This window comes from Antennarius striatus, chromosome 9, assembly GCF_040054535.1.
Source record: "Antennarius striatus isolate MH-2024 chromosome 9, ASM4005453v1, whole genome shotgun sequence".
In the NCBI taxonomy this organism is placed as follows: domain Eukaryota; kingdom Metazoa; phylum Chordata; class Actinopteri; order Lophiiformes; family Antennariidae; genus Antennarius; species Antennarius striatus.
The window spans coordinates 2,989,360-3,006,079 of NC_090784.1; positions in this window are offsets into that span (position 1 = coordinate 2,989,360).

Consider the following 16,720-nt stretch of genomic DNA (forward strand, 5'->3'; position numbering starts at 1 on the left):
CTCTGTGGATATGCTTCTGGAGAGCAGGACCATGTCTAAAATTAAGGCCATCATGAACAACACCAGGCACCCCCTACACACCACCTTCTCCCAGCAGAGAAGCACCTTCAGCGGCAGACTGCTGTCACACAGCGCCTCCACAGAGAGGCTGAGGTCCTCCTTCGTGCCCCGTGCCATCAGGGGGTACAATGACTCTCTCAGGAGGAGCGGGGGGGAGGTGGCGAGGTCAGCACGGGGTTGAAAATGGATTTAATTTAATTTAAATTTAATTTTATACTGTTGTATGTATATATATATATAAAATTTATTTATTTATTTTTTATACTGTTTTTATATTTTAATTCAATTTTATACTGTTTAGATTTTATTTTATACTGTTTATATTTTAATACTGTAATATTTTTAAATTTTATACTGTTTATATTTTTATTTATAGTTTAGTATACAAGTCCTGTTAGTGCTGCATGTGCCTGTCTGTTAGTGTAATGTATGTCTTGTGGTATGTCCTGTGATGTCAGTGTTTCCTTTTCTCCTGGTGTTTATCCAGTATTATTTGTTAAGTAATGCCTGAGCAGTGGATATATGCAATTTCCTCCGGGATTAATAAAGTATATCTATCTATCTATCTATCTATCTATCTATCTATCTAGTTTATATTAATATGTCTTGTATTTATGAATGTTTAAGGATTAGGGCCTGACTTGCTGTTTCTGTATGTTTTATTTTAGTGTCACAGATCTTCTCAGTAAAATCACCCGTCTATCACTTTTGATATTGATTACTTTTTGCGTGTGCCATAATCAGGTAATAGTCTGGTCATAAAAACATTTATAAAACATCTTGAGTAGCTCTAGACACTAATTATCCACTAAACCTTGGGAAATGAGAATAAATACTATGGGTTGTCCAAAAATTATCTTATGATGTGTTTTCATTCTTATTTATTGTAGAGTAGCATGATATAATGAGCTAATAATGGTTTTCTAGTGATTTTAAGAGTCCAGTATTTGTGGTGGCCCGACATTAAATCAGGTGAAATGATGTAAACTTGATTATTATTTTTCCGTGTGTATTTTTAAACTCAACATATAATTAAGAACAACTCAACTCTAAATGACCTGTACCTGAATTTAGTTCATTATTTTTAGTTTTTATGTTGTCAGGTTCTTCCTCTGTAGGAGCTAAATGATGTATGAACCAATGTTTTTGAGTTATTCAAACTCAAAATTCAAATGCAAAAAACTTTATGAGTCCCCAAGGGGAAATTGAAAGCACATAAAGCAAGTTAGTTTAAAGTTAGGTTTCTGCCTGGAAGCAATAACTAAAACTAATGCTCAACGATGAATGTTTTACTATTTGATGTTAACTATTGGTTGCGTTAACTAAGAAACTTAATGAAATAAAACAGTAATCAAATATAAAAGGGCGTGTCTGACTTTTGATGACCAGAAAGTGCATCATCATTCATGTCAGTGTGGCAGAATACCTACATGGATTCAAGTTTGGCTTAGCCTTTACAATCTTCTTTTCCTTTCGGCTTTTCCCTTCAGGGGTCGCCACAGCCAATCAATTTCCTCCATCTAGCCCTGTCCTTTGAATCCTCTTCTCTCACACCAACTACCTTCATGTCATCCCTCATTACATCCATAAACCTCCTCTTTGGTCTTCCTCTAGGCCTCCTCCCTGGCAGTTCAAAGCTCAGCATCCTTCTACCAATATATTCACTATCTCTCCTCTGGACATGTCCAAACCATCTCAGTCTGGCCTCTCTGACTTTATCTCCAAAACCTCTAACATGTGCTGTCCCTCTGATGTACTCATTCTTGATCCTATCCTTCCTGGTCACTCCCAGAGAGAACCTCAGCATCTTCATCTCTGCTACCTCCAGCTCTACCTCCTGTCTTTTCCTCAGTGACACTGTCTCTAGAACAAACATCATCGCTGGTCTCACCACAGTTTTGTACACCTTTCCTTTCATTTTAGCTGAAACTCTTCTATCACACATCACACCTGACACTTTCCTCCACCCGTTCCATCCTGCCTGTACACGCTTTTTCACCTCTTTTCCACCCTCTCCATTGCTCTGGACTGTTGACCCTAAGTACTTAAAATCCTCCACCTTCTTGATCTCTTGTCCCTGTAACCTCACTCTTCCACTTGGGTCCCTCTCATTCACACACATGTACTCTGTCTTACTGCGGCTAACCTTCATTCCTCTCCTTTCCAGGAAAAACCTCCACCTCTCTAGCTTCTCCTCCACCTGTTCCCTGCTTTCACTGCAGATCACAATGTCATCTGCAAACATCTTAGTCCATGGAGATTCCTGTCTGACCTCGTCCATCACCATAGCGAACAAGAAGGGCCTCCGAGCTGATCCCTGATGCAGTCCCACCTCCACCTTGAACATACTTCTCTGCCACTCCAGACTTCCTCATACACTACCACAGTTCGTCTCTGGGCACCCTGTCTTAAGCTTTTTCCAGATCTGTAGTACTCTTTTTTGGCATGAAACCATACTGCTGCTCACAAATGTTCACTTCTGCCCTTAGTCTAGCTTCCACTACTCTCTCCCATAACTTCATTGTATGGCTCATCAGCTTTATTCCTCTGTAGTTGCCACAACTCTGCACATCTCCCTTGTTCTTAAAATGGGTAACAGCAGACTTCTCCTCCATTCCTCAGGCACCTTCTCACTATCTAAGATCTTGTTGAACAACCCAGTCAGAAACCCTACTGCCACCTCTCCTAGACACTCCCACACCTCTACAGGTATATCATCAGGACCGACTGTCTTTCCACTCTTCATCCTCTTCAATGCCCTCCTCACTTCATCCTGACTAATCTTTGCTACATCCTGTTCAACAGCAGTCACCTCTTCTAGTCTTTGTTCTCTCTCATTTTCCACGTTCATCAACTCTTCAAAGTACTCTTTCTATCTTCCCATCACACTACTGGCACCTGTCAATAGACTTCCATCCCTATCCTTAATCACCCTAACCTGCTGCACGTCCTTCCTATCTCTATCTCTCTGTCTTGCCAACCTGTATAGATCAGTTTCTCCCTCCTTACTGTCCAACCTAGCATACAAGTCATCATAAGCTTCTTGTTTGGCCTTTGCTACCTCTACCTTCACCTTACGCTATATCTCCCTGTACTCCTGTCTACTCTCCTCAGTCCTCTCAGTGTCCCACTTCCTCTTGGCTAACCTCTTTCTCTGTATACACTTCTGTACCTCCTCATTCCACCACCAAGTCTCCTTATCTACTTTCCTTCCAGATGACACACCAAGTACTCTCCTACCTGTCTCCCTGATCACATTAGCTGTAGTTGTCCAGTCATCTAGGCACCTCCTTGCCACCCATAGCCTGTCTTAACTCCTTCCTAAAAGTCATGCAACACTCTTCCTTTTTCAGCTTCCACCATTTCGTCCTCTGCTCTGCCTTTGCCCTCTTCATCTGCCTCACCGCCAGAGTCATCCTACACACCACCATCCTATGCTGTTTGGCTACACTCTCACCTACCACTACTTTGCAGTCACTGAGCTCCTTCAGAGTTACACTGTCTACCCAAGATGTAGTCTACTTGCGTGCTCCTACCACCACTCTTATAGGTCACCCTATGTTATGTGACTCCTGGGAGAGAGGCAGCCAGGGGTCTGTTGAACTTATCCCAAAGCGAAGATCTGTGGTGGATTACTCTATAAAATAATCCACCACAGATCACTCTCCATGGCATCGGAGAGAGACTGGAACCCCGCGTCTCTGTTTCACGGTTTTTGTAATGGGCTGGCAGACCGTACACAAGATGAATAAGCGACACGGAATCCTCCTGCTGATCTGGACTCTCTCGTTGCTCTGGCCACTCGCATTGATGTCCGTCTCCGGGAGCGCAGGAGAGAGAGCTCGTCATCCCGAAGCAGTCCAGATGTTAGCCTTTGCCTCTACTTCTTCGTCATCTTCCCTGCTGCCAGAGGAGGACGTCCATAGAGATCAGATGGAGCCCATGCAACTAGGTTGGGCTCGTCTGTCTCCAGCTGAGAGAGAGCGTTGCCTGCGGGGAAATCTATGCCTCTACTGTGGTCAGTCTGGCCATTTTGCTTCTACCTGTCTGGTAAAAGGCAGGGCTCACCAGTTAAACAGAGGGCGCTGGTGAGCCGGACAACGAACTTCAGTGTGCCTTCTCGACCAGTGCTGCACACCCTACTTCACTGCTCTGGTCAAGAGATTGAGGTAGGTGTGCTAATTGACTCTGGTGCAAACTCCAATCTGATTGACATTTCTCTAGTTGCACAATTAGGGATCAGTACGGAACCTTTGAACAAGCCTATTGATGCCACTGCCCTGGATGGCAGTCTCTGTGGGTGTTACGTACTCCTACGTGTGTATTTTGTGAGTACTGTGTGTAGGTGTGAATGTGCAGGTGGGTGTATGTGGGAGAGATGGGTGTGGTGTGTCTGTGTCCTGTGTTTTGTTTTCTCTAGGCCCAGAGCACCCAATCCAGCTCCAGTGCCTGCCCGGAGCTGTCCAACAAGGAGCTTCCATTTTACCTGCTGATCACTCCACCTGCAGCCAGTTACCACAACTACCTGAAATTGCATGTCCCGCCCCAAACACACCCGATATATATAAGTTCTTTGTTTGCCATTCAGGAGGAGCTACATCTTTAATCTGTCATCTATAAAAGCTACATCTTGAATCTGTCATCTCTAAGAGCAACATCTTTAATCTATCTCATCTCTCAGGTTTCATCTATTTTATATCTCATCTCAGCTCTCCTTCTGTCTATCTTGGTTTCATGTTTTGTGTGGTGAGTACTGCCATTTTAGTTTAGTTATCCTTTGTTAGTTATTTGTATGTTGTTAGTCCATGGCCTAGGGGTAGCTAGACAGAGGCCTCTATACATTACCACACTTAGTATTCCTCTGTCTAGAAACACTAGTTAGGAGGATGTTGTCTTTCTATTGTACTTTTGGTCAGTTTCTGACTGTCTCGGTAGTGTAGGTAGGCAGGGTTATTATTTTCTTGTTTAGTTACCTGCATTGTTTAGTTTGTGTTTCTGTTCTAGATTATTTTTGTTAATTTTGACAACATCCATTGCCCTAGACCATGTGACATCATTTTTAAGTTTGGCAGTCTCACCGGTTTTGTGGTCCAGTCTTGTGTTGAATTATATAAAAAACATCCGTTACAACTGAAAAGTCTTTTGTGTTTGCTCCACTTTATTTCCACTTTCAGCTGCTCGAGTTCCTGTTTGCTTAACATCCGGGTTTTTGGTTTATGTTACTTCCATTTATTCAAATACAATAGTTATATTCGGCAGGTTTGTAACAGTGGGTCACGCACCAAACTGTTCCTTTGCCAAAGTGCTTGTCGGGGAGTCATAGAGAGATCCTCTTTTTTCACCTTATTCACTCTCCACAACAACCGGTGATTTTGGGGTACACATGGCTGCTTAAACATAACTCACACATACTGTAGACTGGGTTTCTGGAACAATCCTGCAGTGGAGTGCACAATGTCACTCCGTCTGTTTAAAATCTGTCTCGTCAACAGTTAACCTCAATCGCACAGCCGAGAAGTCTGACTTAACGGGAGTCCCTGAAGAGTATGCTGACCTGAAGGAGGTTTTTAGTAAGGCCGGGCCACGTCGCTTCCTTATGACCTTATGACTGTGCAATCGATCTTCTCCCTGGTACAATTCCCCCTAGGGTAGACTGTACTCCCTTTCAGCCCCAGAGATGAAGGCCATGGACACTTACATCCAGGACTCATTGACTGCAGGTCTCATTCGCCCCTCATCCTCGCCAGCTGGTGTAGGGTTTTTCTTTATTGAGAAGGATAAAACTTTACGACCCTGTACAGGTAGTCGCCGACTTACGACCTGTGCAACTTACGACCGATCGACTTTACGACCACAATGTCCGGGTAGGGCGGGGCATTCCCTCCAGCCACAGTACTCACGCTCTGAGGCTCCCGCGCTCTCTTCAGTCCCCACGGCGCACACACGCTGTTCAGTCACACCGTGAGATCAATAGCCCAGCCCACTACTGATGGGCTGGGCTGCTTAGGAGGCTGTGACGGAGAAATGTATGAATGACGTATGGAAAAACTGTCAAGCGTTACGTGAACTCTTCTGCTGGATTTGAAAGTGACGAAGAACTTGATCAGATTCGAGAGAAAATAGTGAAACTGGCAAAAAACCTCGCCTTGGAGAACTCACGAATGATCGCGCTGTATGAAGAACTGATCGCGCTGGAAGAAGAAAGAGTGGAAGAAGAAGAGAGAAGAGAAGCAGAGAAAGAAGAGGAGGAAACAGAAAAAATGTTCACCACCAAAGGCTTGTCAGAAGGCTTTTCCCTGTTAAATAAACTCCGTGCACACTTTGAAGAAATGGACATAGAACATAGAAACATTTGCAAGGATTGAACGGATGGCAAACGACGCTTTCCGTCCATATCGTGAAATTTATGAGGAGAAAAAGAAACGAACAATTCAGACAAAGCTCACAATGATTATGAAAAGATGGTCTCCCGCTCCCACCAACCCACACGCTGCCCCAGCTGATGATCCGGACGACCCCCAGCCAAGAACCAGCGCTGCTGGATTTAATTTTTACGTAAGAGTCGATTTACGACCAAGTCGAGTTACGACCGATCTGTCGGTCCCAATCGCGGTCGTAAGTCGGCGACTACCTGTATTGATTACAGGGGTCTCAACAAAATAATTGTCAATAACCGCTATCAACTTCCACTCATCCCCTTCCCTTAATGAGGTATTGCAGGAGGCAACCATTTTCACAAAGTTGGATTTAAGGAACGCTTATCATCTTGTTCGCATCAGGGAAGGGGATGAGTGGAAGATGGCCTTCAATACTCCAAGTGGACATTATGAATATTTGGTCATGCCTTTTGGTCTTACTAATGCACCTGCTGTATTTCAATGTCTGGTTAACGATGTGTTGCGGGATTTTCTTAATGTCTGTGTATTTGTGTATCTGGATGACATTCTCATTTTTCCAAGTCCAAACAGGATCATGTTGTTCATGTACGGCAGGTATTGCAACGTCTATTGGATGATCAGCTTTTTGTTAAGGCTGAGAAGTGCGAGTTCCATGTCTCTGAGGTCTCATTCCTGGGATTCATCATTGGCGTTGGGAAAATTTCCATGGACCCAGCCAAGACCTCAGCGGTTACTGCCTGGCCCACTCCTGCTTCCCGGAAGGATCCACAATGGTTCCTAGGGTTTGCTAACTTTTATCGAAGAATAATTCGAAACTACAGTTTGGTAGCTCCCCGCACCTCCCAGAAGGTCCTCTTCAGGTGGTCTCAAGCCGCAGAGGAGGCTTTTGAGGAGTTGAAGGCCAGATTTGCCTCTGCTCCTATTTTGACTCTTCCAGACCCCACTCAGCAGTTCATTGTGGAGGTGGATGCCTCAGAATCCGGAGTTGGAGTGGTGCTTTTACAGCGGTCAGCCGAGGATCACAAGATCCATCCCTGTGCCTTCTTCTCCCACAAGTTGTTGACCGCAGAGAGAAATTATGATATCGGTACACGGGAACTGCTTTCTGTAAAACTGGCACTTGAGGACTGGAGAACATCCGTTCATTGTTTGGACTGACCATAAGAATTTGGAGTACATTAATTTTTTTTTTTTTTTTAATTTTATATACTGGTTTGATCCCCGAAGGGAAATTAAGAAAGCACACTCTAGCTACTGATTACAAACGCATGCATACATATATATTTGTGAGTACAGGCCCCTGTATCACACACACACACAAGGGGGCCTGTAGGCATGCAGGGGAGGTAAAGTGGCAGGCAGCTCCTTCTTGGTGCGCCTCAAATGAGCAATTTGTAAAGGGGACGGCACCTTGCTCAAGGGTGCCTCGGCAGTGCTCCGGAGATGAGCTGACACCTCCCACTGTCAGCTCACCTCCGGGTATTTTTGGGGGGGCGGGAGCGGGAATCGAACTGCCGATCATTAGGTCTGCCAAGAGGCTTAACTCTCGGCAGGCCAGGTGTAACCGGTGTAACTTTTGTCTTTCCTACCGACCAGGATCTAAGAACATTAAACCTGACGCCCTCTCCCGCCAGTTCCAGTCGGACAATTCCCCAGCCTCGCCCAAAGAAATTCTTCCTGCTTCCTGTGTCATTGGTGCTGTTACCTGGGAGGTGGAGGACCAGGTAAAGCGTTCCTTGAGAGAACACCCGGTTCCCAGTGCCTGTCCCGCTGATCGTTTGTTTATTATTTGTTCCTGTTAATCTCCACCCTCAGGTCCTGCAGTGGGGACATGGTTCCAGACTGGCGTGCCCCCCAGGGGTTAGGCGCACTATGGCCTTTACTGCAGCGGTTTTGGTGGGCGTCCATGGAGGAAGATGTAAAAAAGTTAGTTGCTGCATGTCCCATCTGTGCTCAGCACAAGAACTCCCATCTTCCTTCCTCTGGAGTTCTCCAGCCACTGCCTCTGCCTCGCCGTCCCTGGTCACATATCTCCCTGGATTTTGTCACGGGACTGCCGGCCTCTGAGGGTAACACAGTAATTCTCACTATTATTGATCATTTTTCTAAGTCTGTACTTCTGATACCGTTACCCAAGTTGCCTTCCGCCAAGGAGACTGCTGAGCTGCTGCTTCTCCATGTTTTCCGGCTGCACGGTCTCCCCAGTGATGTGGTCTCAGACCGGGGGCCGCAATTTACATCACGCTTTTGGCAGGAGTTCTGCAGTCTGCTTGGGGCCAAGGTCAGTCTGACCTCCTGGTTACACCCACAATCCAACGACCAAGCGGAACGAATTAACCAGGAGATAGAGACAGCATTGCTTTGTCTGGCATCTCGCAACCCCTCATCCTGGTCAAGACAATTACTCTGGGTGGAGTACGCCCACAACACCCTGCCCAGCTCTGCCACCTGTCTCTCGCCCTTCCAGTGCTCGCAGGGCTTTCAACTTCCGCTTTTTCCAGAGCAGGAACGGGAGGTCGGTGTCCCTTCAGTCCAGATGTTTATTCAACGATGCTGCCGCACCTGGATGCAGGCCCGGGCCACCTTACTCCGTTCATCGGATTGGCACAGGCGGTCCGCCAACCGGAGACACACCCCTGCTCCACTATACACACTGGGTCAACGGGTCTGGTAGTCAACACATGATCTCCCTCTACGTGTAGAATCTAGGGAGCTGGCTCCTCGTTCGTGGGGCCATTCCCCATCTCTAAAATCATCAACCCAGTGGCTGTTCATCTGCAAGTGCCCCGTTCCATGAGGATACACCCCACATTTCCTGTGTCTAGGATCAAACCAGTGAGAGAGAGCCCGTTGCAACCCCCCTCCAAACCCCCACCACCCAACCGGCTCATCGATGGTGCTCTTGCCTACATGGTCCATCGCCTCCTCAGGTCTCGACTTCAGGGCAGGGTCGTCCAGTACTTGGTTGACTGGGAGGGGTGCGGTCCAGAGGAACGTTCTTGGGTCCTGGCTCAGAGCATCCTGGATCCAGCCCTCATCAGGGAGTTCCATCAGGATCATCCCGACCAGCCTGGTGGGACGTCAAGGGACGTTCGTAGAGGGGGGGGGTTCTGTCACATCTCGGGTCTAATAGTTTCTGTTTGTTTTCTTTCTGTTAACATATCATGTAATTTCAGATTCCACCTTCATTTGCAATCAGCTCATTCCAGTCACCTGTCTTCCCCTCCACACACCTGCAGCCACTCTCCGATCTTCCTCTACCCTTCATATGCCAGCCTTGCCTTCTGTTCCCTGCTAGATTGTTTAGTGTTCGCCCTGACTCTCCAGCCTGTGTTCCTGCTTGTTATTCCGATCCCTGTTACTGACCCAGTCTGTTTCCCGGATCCAGCCTTTCGTTGACCCCTCTTTGGAGTTTTCTGCCTGGTTTTGGATTGCCTTCCTTTGTATGACCTCTTCTGGTTTTTGGACTCTGCCTGTTTGTCTGGTGTTTGGTTTGTTGGACTGATTACCAGGTACCTGAGACCACTGCCTGTATTATTATTAAACCTGTTCTAAGACTTTACTTGCCTGCTACTCTGTTGTGCTTTTGGGTTCCCCTTGCCAGTCATGTTCGAACCCTTGACAAATCAATCATAACAAAATAAAATGACAAATATACTGAAAAAAAATTCTTGGTCTTCTGCAAAAATTAATGTGGCAAATAAAAATATGTGTAAATAATGTGGCACACTTGCGCAGCTGTGTGGTTGTAGTGAAATACACAAAGAGACTTGAATCCCTGCTAGAAAATACCCTGTTTCATACCTGATAGAGGTAATGCAAGATCTAGTAGTGTGTTAGTGTATGTCTGTATTTGGTTTCTCTAGCTGTTGTGTCATAAATGATGGTAATTTCAATTGGTTTTGTTGTGACGCAGTTGTGTGACGTCTTTAATGGTGTGGCCGCGGGTTCTTCTGTGTGAGTGACAATAAAAGGAGTAGAGCTGACGCTGTGTTTTTTCCCATTTGAAAGAAGTTATAATCACCTCAGTCCTGAACGCTACATTGGTGGCAGCGGTAGGAGCCGCTTACAGTATTTTGGGATGTATTTACTCACGTTAGACTAAGGAGAACATCACTGGAGGCTTAGGTTTGAAATGCACTGCCACTGATATGTAACATTAAGCATCACTCATGATCTACGTGATTACGCTTTGAATTCAGATTAGTTTACAATAAACTTTTGCTCCTTATAATTAAATCCTTCAGAAGAAGAAGAAAACACTTCAAGAACCAGTTTTTAATTACATCCAACAACAGTCAAGTCGTCGAGTCATCAAGTCAACTGTATTTATAAAGTGCTGAATCACACCAGTTGTGTAGTGAAGTTAGGTTGTGAAGGACAGCAGGGCTATAAATCCAGGAGACTTATTTTTGTCGTTAATATATTTCTGTGATACTGATACGTGGATCCCCACTGCTTACCTCTTAAGATACAGCCATGCTACGATGTTTTAGCATGTAGATTGTATCTTACATTAACAAAGAAGGAAGAGGAGGAGGACGGAGCACAAGAACAAGGATTTTGTTTGACAATATACTACAAGCCGCACGATGTGCTGGCAACACACCCAGGGTGTACCCTGCCTTTCTTCCCTCGCCAGCTTGGATAGGCTGCAACAGACCTATGACCCACAAGGCAGATCAACAGCTGTAAGCAATATTTTTTTTATAATTATTTTTTTTATATTAAAAAAAAAATCTTGTTTGATGATTACAAGTCTCTTCTCCAAGTAATGGATGGTTGGATGGATGGATGGATGGATGGATGATGATGGATGGATGAATGGATGGATGGATAGATGGATGGATGGAAAGCTGAATGGATGGAAGGATGAATAGATGGATGGATGATGGATGGATGGCAGTGACGTGCGGTGAGGTTCATGGCTGGTGAGGCACCGACGTCATCATGATCACGTGATCAGATTTACAAAAATATGAACCTACAGTGTAGCTTATTCACCATTTAATTAGCAATAGTGAGTGGGTTATGTTAAAGTCTCATTGCAGAATTATTTACACATAAAAACTGTAACACACAAATAAGTATATTTGATTAAAAAAACATAATATTGTTACCTACCAGTCAATATGTCAGGTTTACTTGTAAATGAAGTCCATGCACCACTCCCTCTGAACAAACACATCAATAACTTGTTTGTAGAAATTGTCCATATCTTCCTTCCTTCAGTTTGTAATATGTAATCCGGAAAAAAAATAATTGCTGCACTTGACTTAATGTAGCTCATAGCCTGCATTCACTTATTCTTCGGCTGAGGAGTCCCAAGATGAATCCCTAGGATCACCGGCGCCCCCTATCCATGAGGCCAGGTATTTTTGTGCCTCATCTAGTGCCTTTTCACAGCAGTTTAAGGACCGCTCAACTCAATGAAGACGTTACACACATGCAGCTTGTGACAAAAAAACACTGTATATTAAATACATTAGCTAAATTATAGGAATTCATTTTATAAAGCAAATGAGGCCATGCCTCACCTGCCACATGTCACTGATGGATGGATAGATGAATAGATGAAGGGATGGATGGATGGAGGGATGGATGATGGATAGATGAATGGATGGATGGATAGATGGACGGATGGATGGATGATGGATGGATGGATAGATGGACGGGTGGATGGATGATGGATGGATGAATGGATGGATGGATGAATGGATGGATGGGTGGATGGATGAATGGATGATGGATGATGGATGAATGGATGGATGGATGAGGGATGGATGGATGGATTAATAGATGGATGATAGATGGATGGATGGATGGATAGATGGATGGATTATGGATGAATGGATGATCAATGAATGGATGGATGGATGAGGGATGGATGGATGAACTGATGGATGAATAGATGGATGGATGGATGGATGGATGGATGGATTATGGATGAATGGATGATCAATGAATGGATGGATGGATGAGGGATGGATGGATGAACTGATGGATGAATAGATGGATGGATGGATGGATGGATGGATGGATGGATAGATGGATGGATGGATTTGGGATGGATGTTGCTTTATTGTTTTTTTGTTTGTTTCTTATTTGTTTGTTTTTTGCCCTCCCATTGCCAGCATCCAAACCTAAGCCACACAAATAACAAGTTATTTGATTCAGTGTAAAAAGGGGAGAGGGGTCTTTGGTGCTTTTGCTTAGTGATAACTAAAAAAAAAATCTATTAATGTATGTTTGAGAGGGTCAGTGGGTAGTTCTCAAACTGTAGAGCTCAACGGAACAGAGTGACCAGAGACTCTTGTTAACAGCTCTGAAACCAGAACAACTGTCCACTGAGCTAAAAACAGTTAATTCTGACAGTCCTTATGGGTGGTTAATGCAAGTGAGTGTAGCGCCTCTCAGATCCGACCTGCTAATGAGAGCTGCCAGTGGGGTTTGGACGTAGATGATGTTCTGATTTAATGTTGCAGGACTTTCAAGGGATAAACAGAACCATAAAGGTTAAGATGCGGAAAAAGTTTTTTTTTAAAAATCCACACAGCATTCTGTGGTTTGTTAGTAATTAAGCAATCTCCAGTATGAGCAAACTCTAGTGTCTGGCTCGCAGGGCGCCGTGGATCTGATAACAATCTGAGCTGGCTGGAATTCCCAGGAATTCCAGTAGAGGAGACACCGAGGAGCCATGTCTCTCTGGGCAGGATCCTGCTTCTCCCTTCCAGGGACTGGCTGTGCTGACAGGCCCCATCAACACCCTCACCAGTGCTCCACTTTCCACATCCCCACCAACACACACATCCACTCACACTGAGTCACTCCCCACTCGGACTGGTGTTTGGATCTCACACAGGTAGTCATGAGGAAAACCTCTTCCTACGCGATCCATGGAGTGTACCAAACTTCCGCTTTTTCCGTGAACCAGCAGGTTGATTGTGTGGTTTCTGCTGAATCTGATACCGCTGTGTTGTCTCACACACACACACACACAGAGCACAGCCGTGTGTGTGTGTGTGTGTGTGTGTGTGTGTGTGTGTGTGTGTGTGTGTGTGTGTGTGTCTGCTTTCTTATCGGTGAATTCCTATCAGGTCAGCCAAACATGTCATGTACAGTGATCTAAGACATTTCTCTGCTGCTCTGCTCAGCAAGGCTCAGCAGGCCTGGAAGAATGCTGCCCCACCCAACCCCCCAACATGTCAATGACTTCAGTGATTAATGTCCACTTGTGTGTTTGTCACAGGTATGAAAGCAGCTGAAATCTCTAACAGCAATGTTGAAATTATGTCATTTATGGGCTGTGTTAGCAGAAACCTTTACTGTAAACTGGAGGGTTCTGTTAGGTTCGTCTGTCACTTCGAAATGTCTGATGTGATGAAATTCTATGTCAATAAAGGTTGACTGATTGATAAAAATGTAAAATTTAAAACCCCTCCTCTTCCTTATGTCAGTATATTTAATGGTCTCATAGACCGCTGCTACACACAACTACTGTACATCATTCTATTGCAAGTCCTGTGTTATAGTTAATATTTTTATTATCACAACAACATCTACTGCTGCCATACTGGACTGTTCACTTCCTTCCACAAAATACTGTATATGTGGAGTATGAAGGGGTATTAAATTGTGGCTTTTAGAGAGCTGAATTCTTCCCTGTAGCCATTAAGATCTTTAACTTTTCAACTTTTAACTGAGGAAGGTGCATGAGATTGAAGAGGTGAACATTTATCCCTCACTGAAATGAACAAATACCCACAATCCCTACAGACGTCAGACCTACATACACAAAAACTTTCAGTCCAAGACTGTTGGAGCTAAGCAGCCTCTGACCACCAGCTGTTCTGTGGAGCTGATTCCGTGCAGAGGGTTGGCACATATCTGGGTTTTTTACTTGTTTTCCATTTGAGCTTCCGACCTGAAACTCATTTGGTTGAAGTAATTAGAGGGTTGTGTCACCGGCACCGCTGGACTGAGCAACACACTATAATTCTGGGCAGAGTTCATTTCTTTCTACTCCCACATGTCATTTGCCACACACTGTGCTTCACTTATTCACACCCCCCCCCCCCCACACACACACACACGTACACGCACACATTCAACATTTTACATCAATCTAAAAGGGGTGGACTGAACTGACTGGAGATGTGTGTTGCTTAAAGAATTTATGAATCGTAATGTGTGACATCAATATAATTTAACAATGGTAATGTGTAACATTAATATAATTTGATATAACAAACAATGGTAATGTGTGACACAGACAGGTGTTCAGATTTCTGAGGGACAGGTAGAGACAACAAGGTAGACATTCCTGCCTAAGTTGTGTCAAGAAGCAGAAATCCTCCAACAAAGAAGACGGAGCTCATCATTGACACGTAGGGAACAAACAAAGAAATACACAAGAGGCAAAAACAACACATCATGAAATTATGGTTCCTGTCACAGAAGATGAGTGTGTTGTTAGAGGAGTCACAACAAGTGGGTTGAAGAAACACTAATGGTAGGAACACATTTTACAGGGTTTTTTTTCCACTTACTACCTCACTAAAATGTAATGCATAGCACAATTATTTAAACTGACACACAAAGAACAAAACTTCTGCAAAGCAAAACTCCAAACACATTTTCTGCTCCACACACATCTAAATGGCCACAGACAATGTTTGTCTGCATAAGACCCAACAATCTAACGTAAAGTCATATGTCAGCCATATCACACACTGACATTCAAACTGACACTACATGAGCTAACTGGCCAATGTGTGTGTCACCTGGTCAAACATCTCAACAGGTACTTGGGACCACTTCAGTCAGGAAGTAAGAATGTTGTAATATGAGACATCATCAGCCCCAGCCTGATCGGGTTTGATGACCACCCACCAATTCACTATTTTCTGTACTTATATTACACTGACCGCGACCCGACATAGGCAGAACAAGCAGGAGCAAATGAATGGATGAATGAATGTTACACTGATTTTTTTATTTCTGTGGTACAGCTTCCGAAAGCTGAGCATGACTTCCACTTCAGCCACAGGGAGTTTCTGTGTGGGCAAAAATCTGGTACAAAATTGTGCCTCAGCATTTGAAAAACCTGTAATGACATAACAGCTTTCATGAAGTCCGTTTCCACCGCCAGGGGACTTATAAACTAGAGAAATTCTGAACTCTGGACTTTTTAACATTTTTTTTAACCATTTCAATCATTTACACTTGAAGCTGGAAGGATCGGGAACCTGACATAGAAGGACCCATTAGAACATGGAACTCATGTGGGTAAAGGGAGCAATCCTTGAATTTCCTGTTTTATTCATAAATTGTTGGAGAAAGAGCTGATACATTTTCCTGAAACCTACCGGACAAACTGGGGTGTGTTCCAGGAGTCAAAATGTTCAATTTTGGGTTGGGTCCAGATTTTTAAAATGCATATGTACCCAAGAGAACCCATGGTGACACCAGGTGTAACACACACATTGAATGTTCCTGTTCTATGTGGTCCACTTGGTTTTTGTTATAACCAACATAATTTTCCTTTAAGGGTGCAGGTTCTTACAGGTTAAAAGAACTTGAATGACATTTTGATGAACATCTAGTTGGAAGCTTTCAACTAGATGCCCTGCTAAGTGTTTTGCTTAAATATGCTCTCTCTGCTCTGCTGTGGAGTTAGTATGTTCTGATTGTGTTATCCTCAGGCCAGCTGGGAACATAAAGTACCTGGTGATGATAACATAGGCATTTATGGACTGGAATTTACATCTTGCAATCTGTGTCTAAATGTAGACATGCCGTTTTCCCATTTCTCTAGGTGAGATCTCCACTAGTACTTGCCCCCACCAGTGGAAACAGTGCCCTCCCCTCAGTGTTGATCCAGAGGCAGTGTAACACCGCCCTCAGTCTGAATGTGCCCTCTGATCCAGAGGTCACATTGCTGACAGGCCTGAACCCTGTCCAGATGAATGGAATCCATCACAACTGTAACCTGAACTCAGGCTTTGTTGTGTTGTTCTTCCACCATTTGATCTTCAGGCAAAACTGCTGGGAACCAAACAAATGACCCAACATCCATTAACCTCTGCTACTGTCTGTCCCAGCTGGAGAGAGACAGACAGGCCACAATTCCAAAAAGATTTTAATTTCATGAAGGGTTTGGGGACAAAGAAATATATTTTAGACTTTGGTCTGAATCCCCCTTAAAGTTTAACTCTTTAATCTCCTTTAATTTTGAAACCTGGATTATATAAACTAATCTG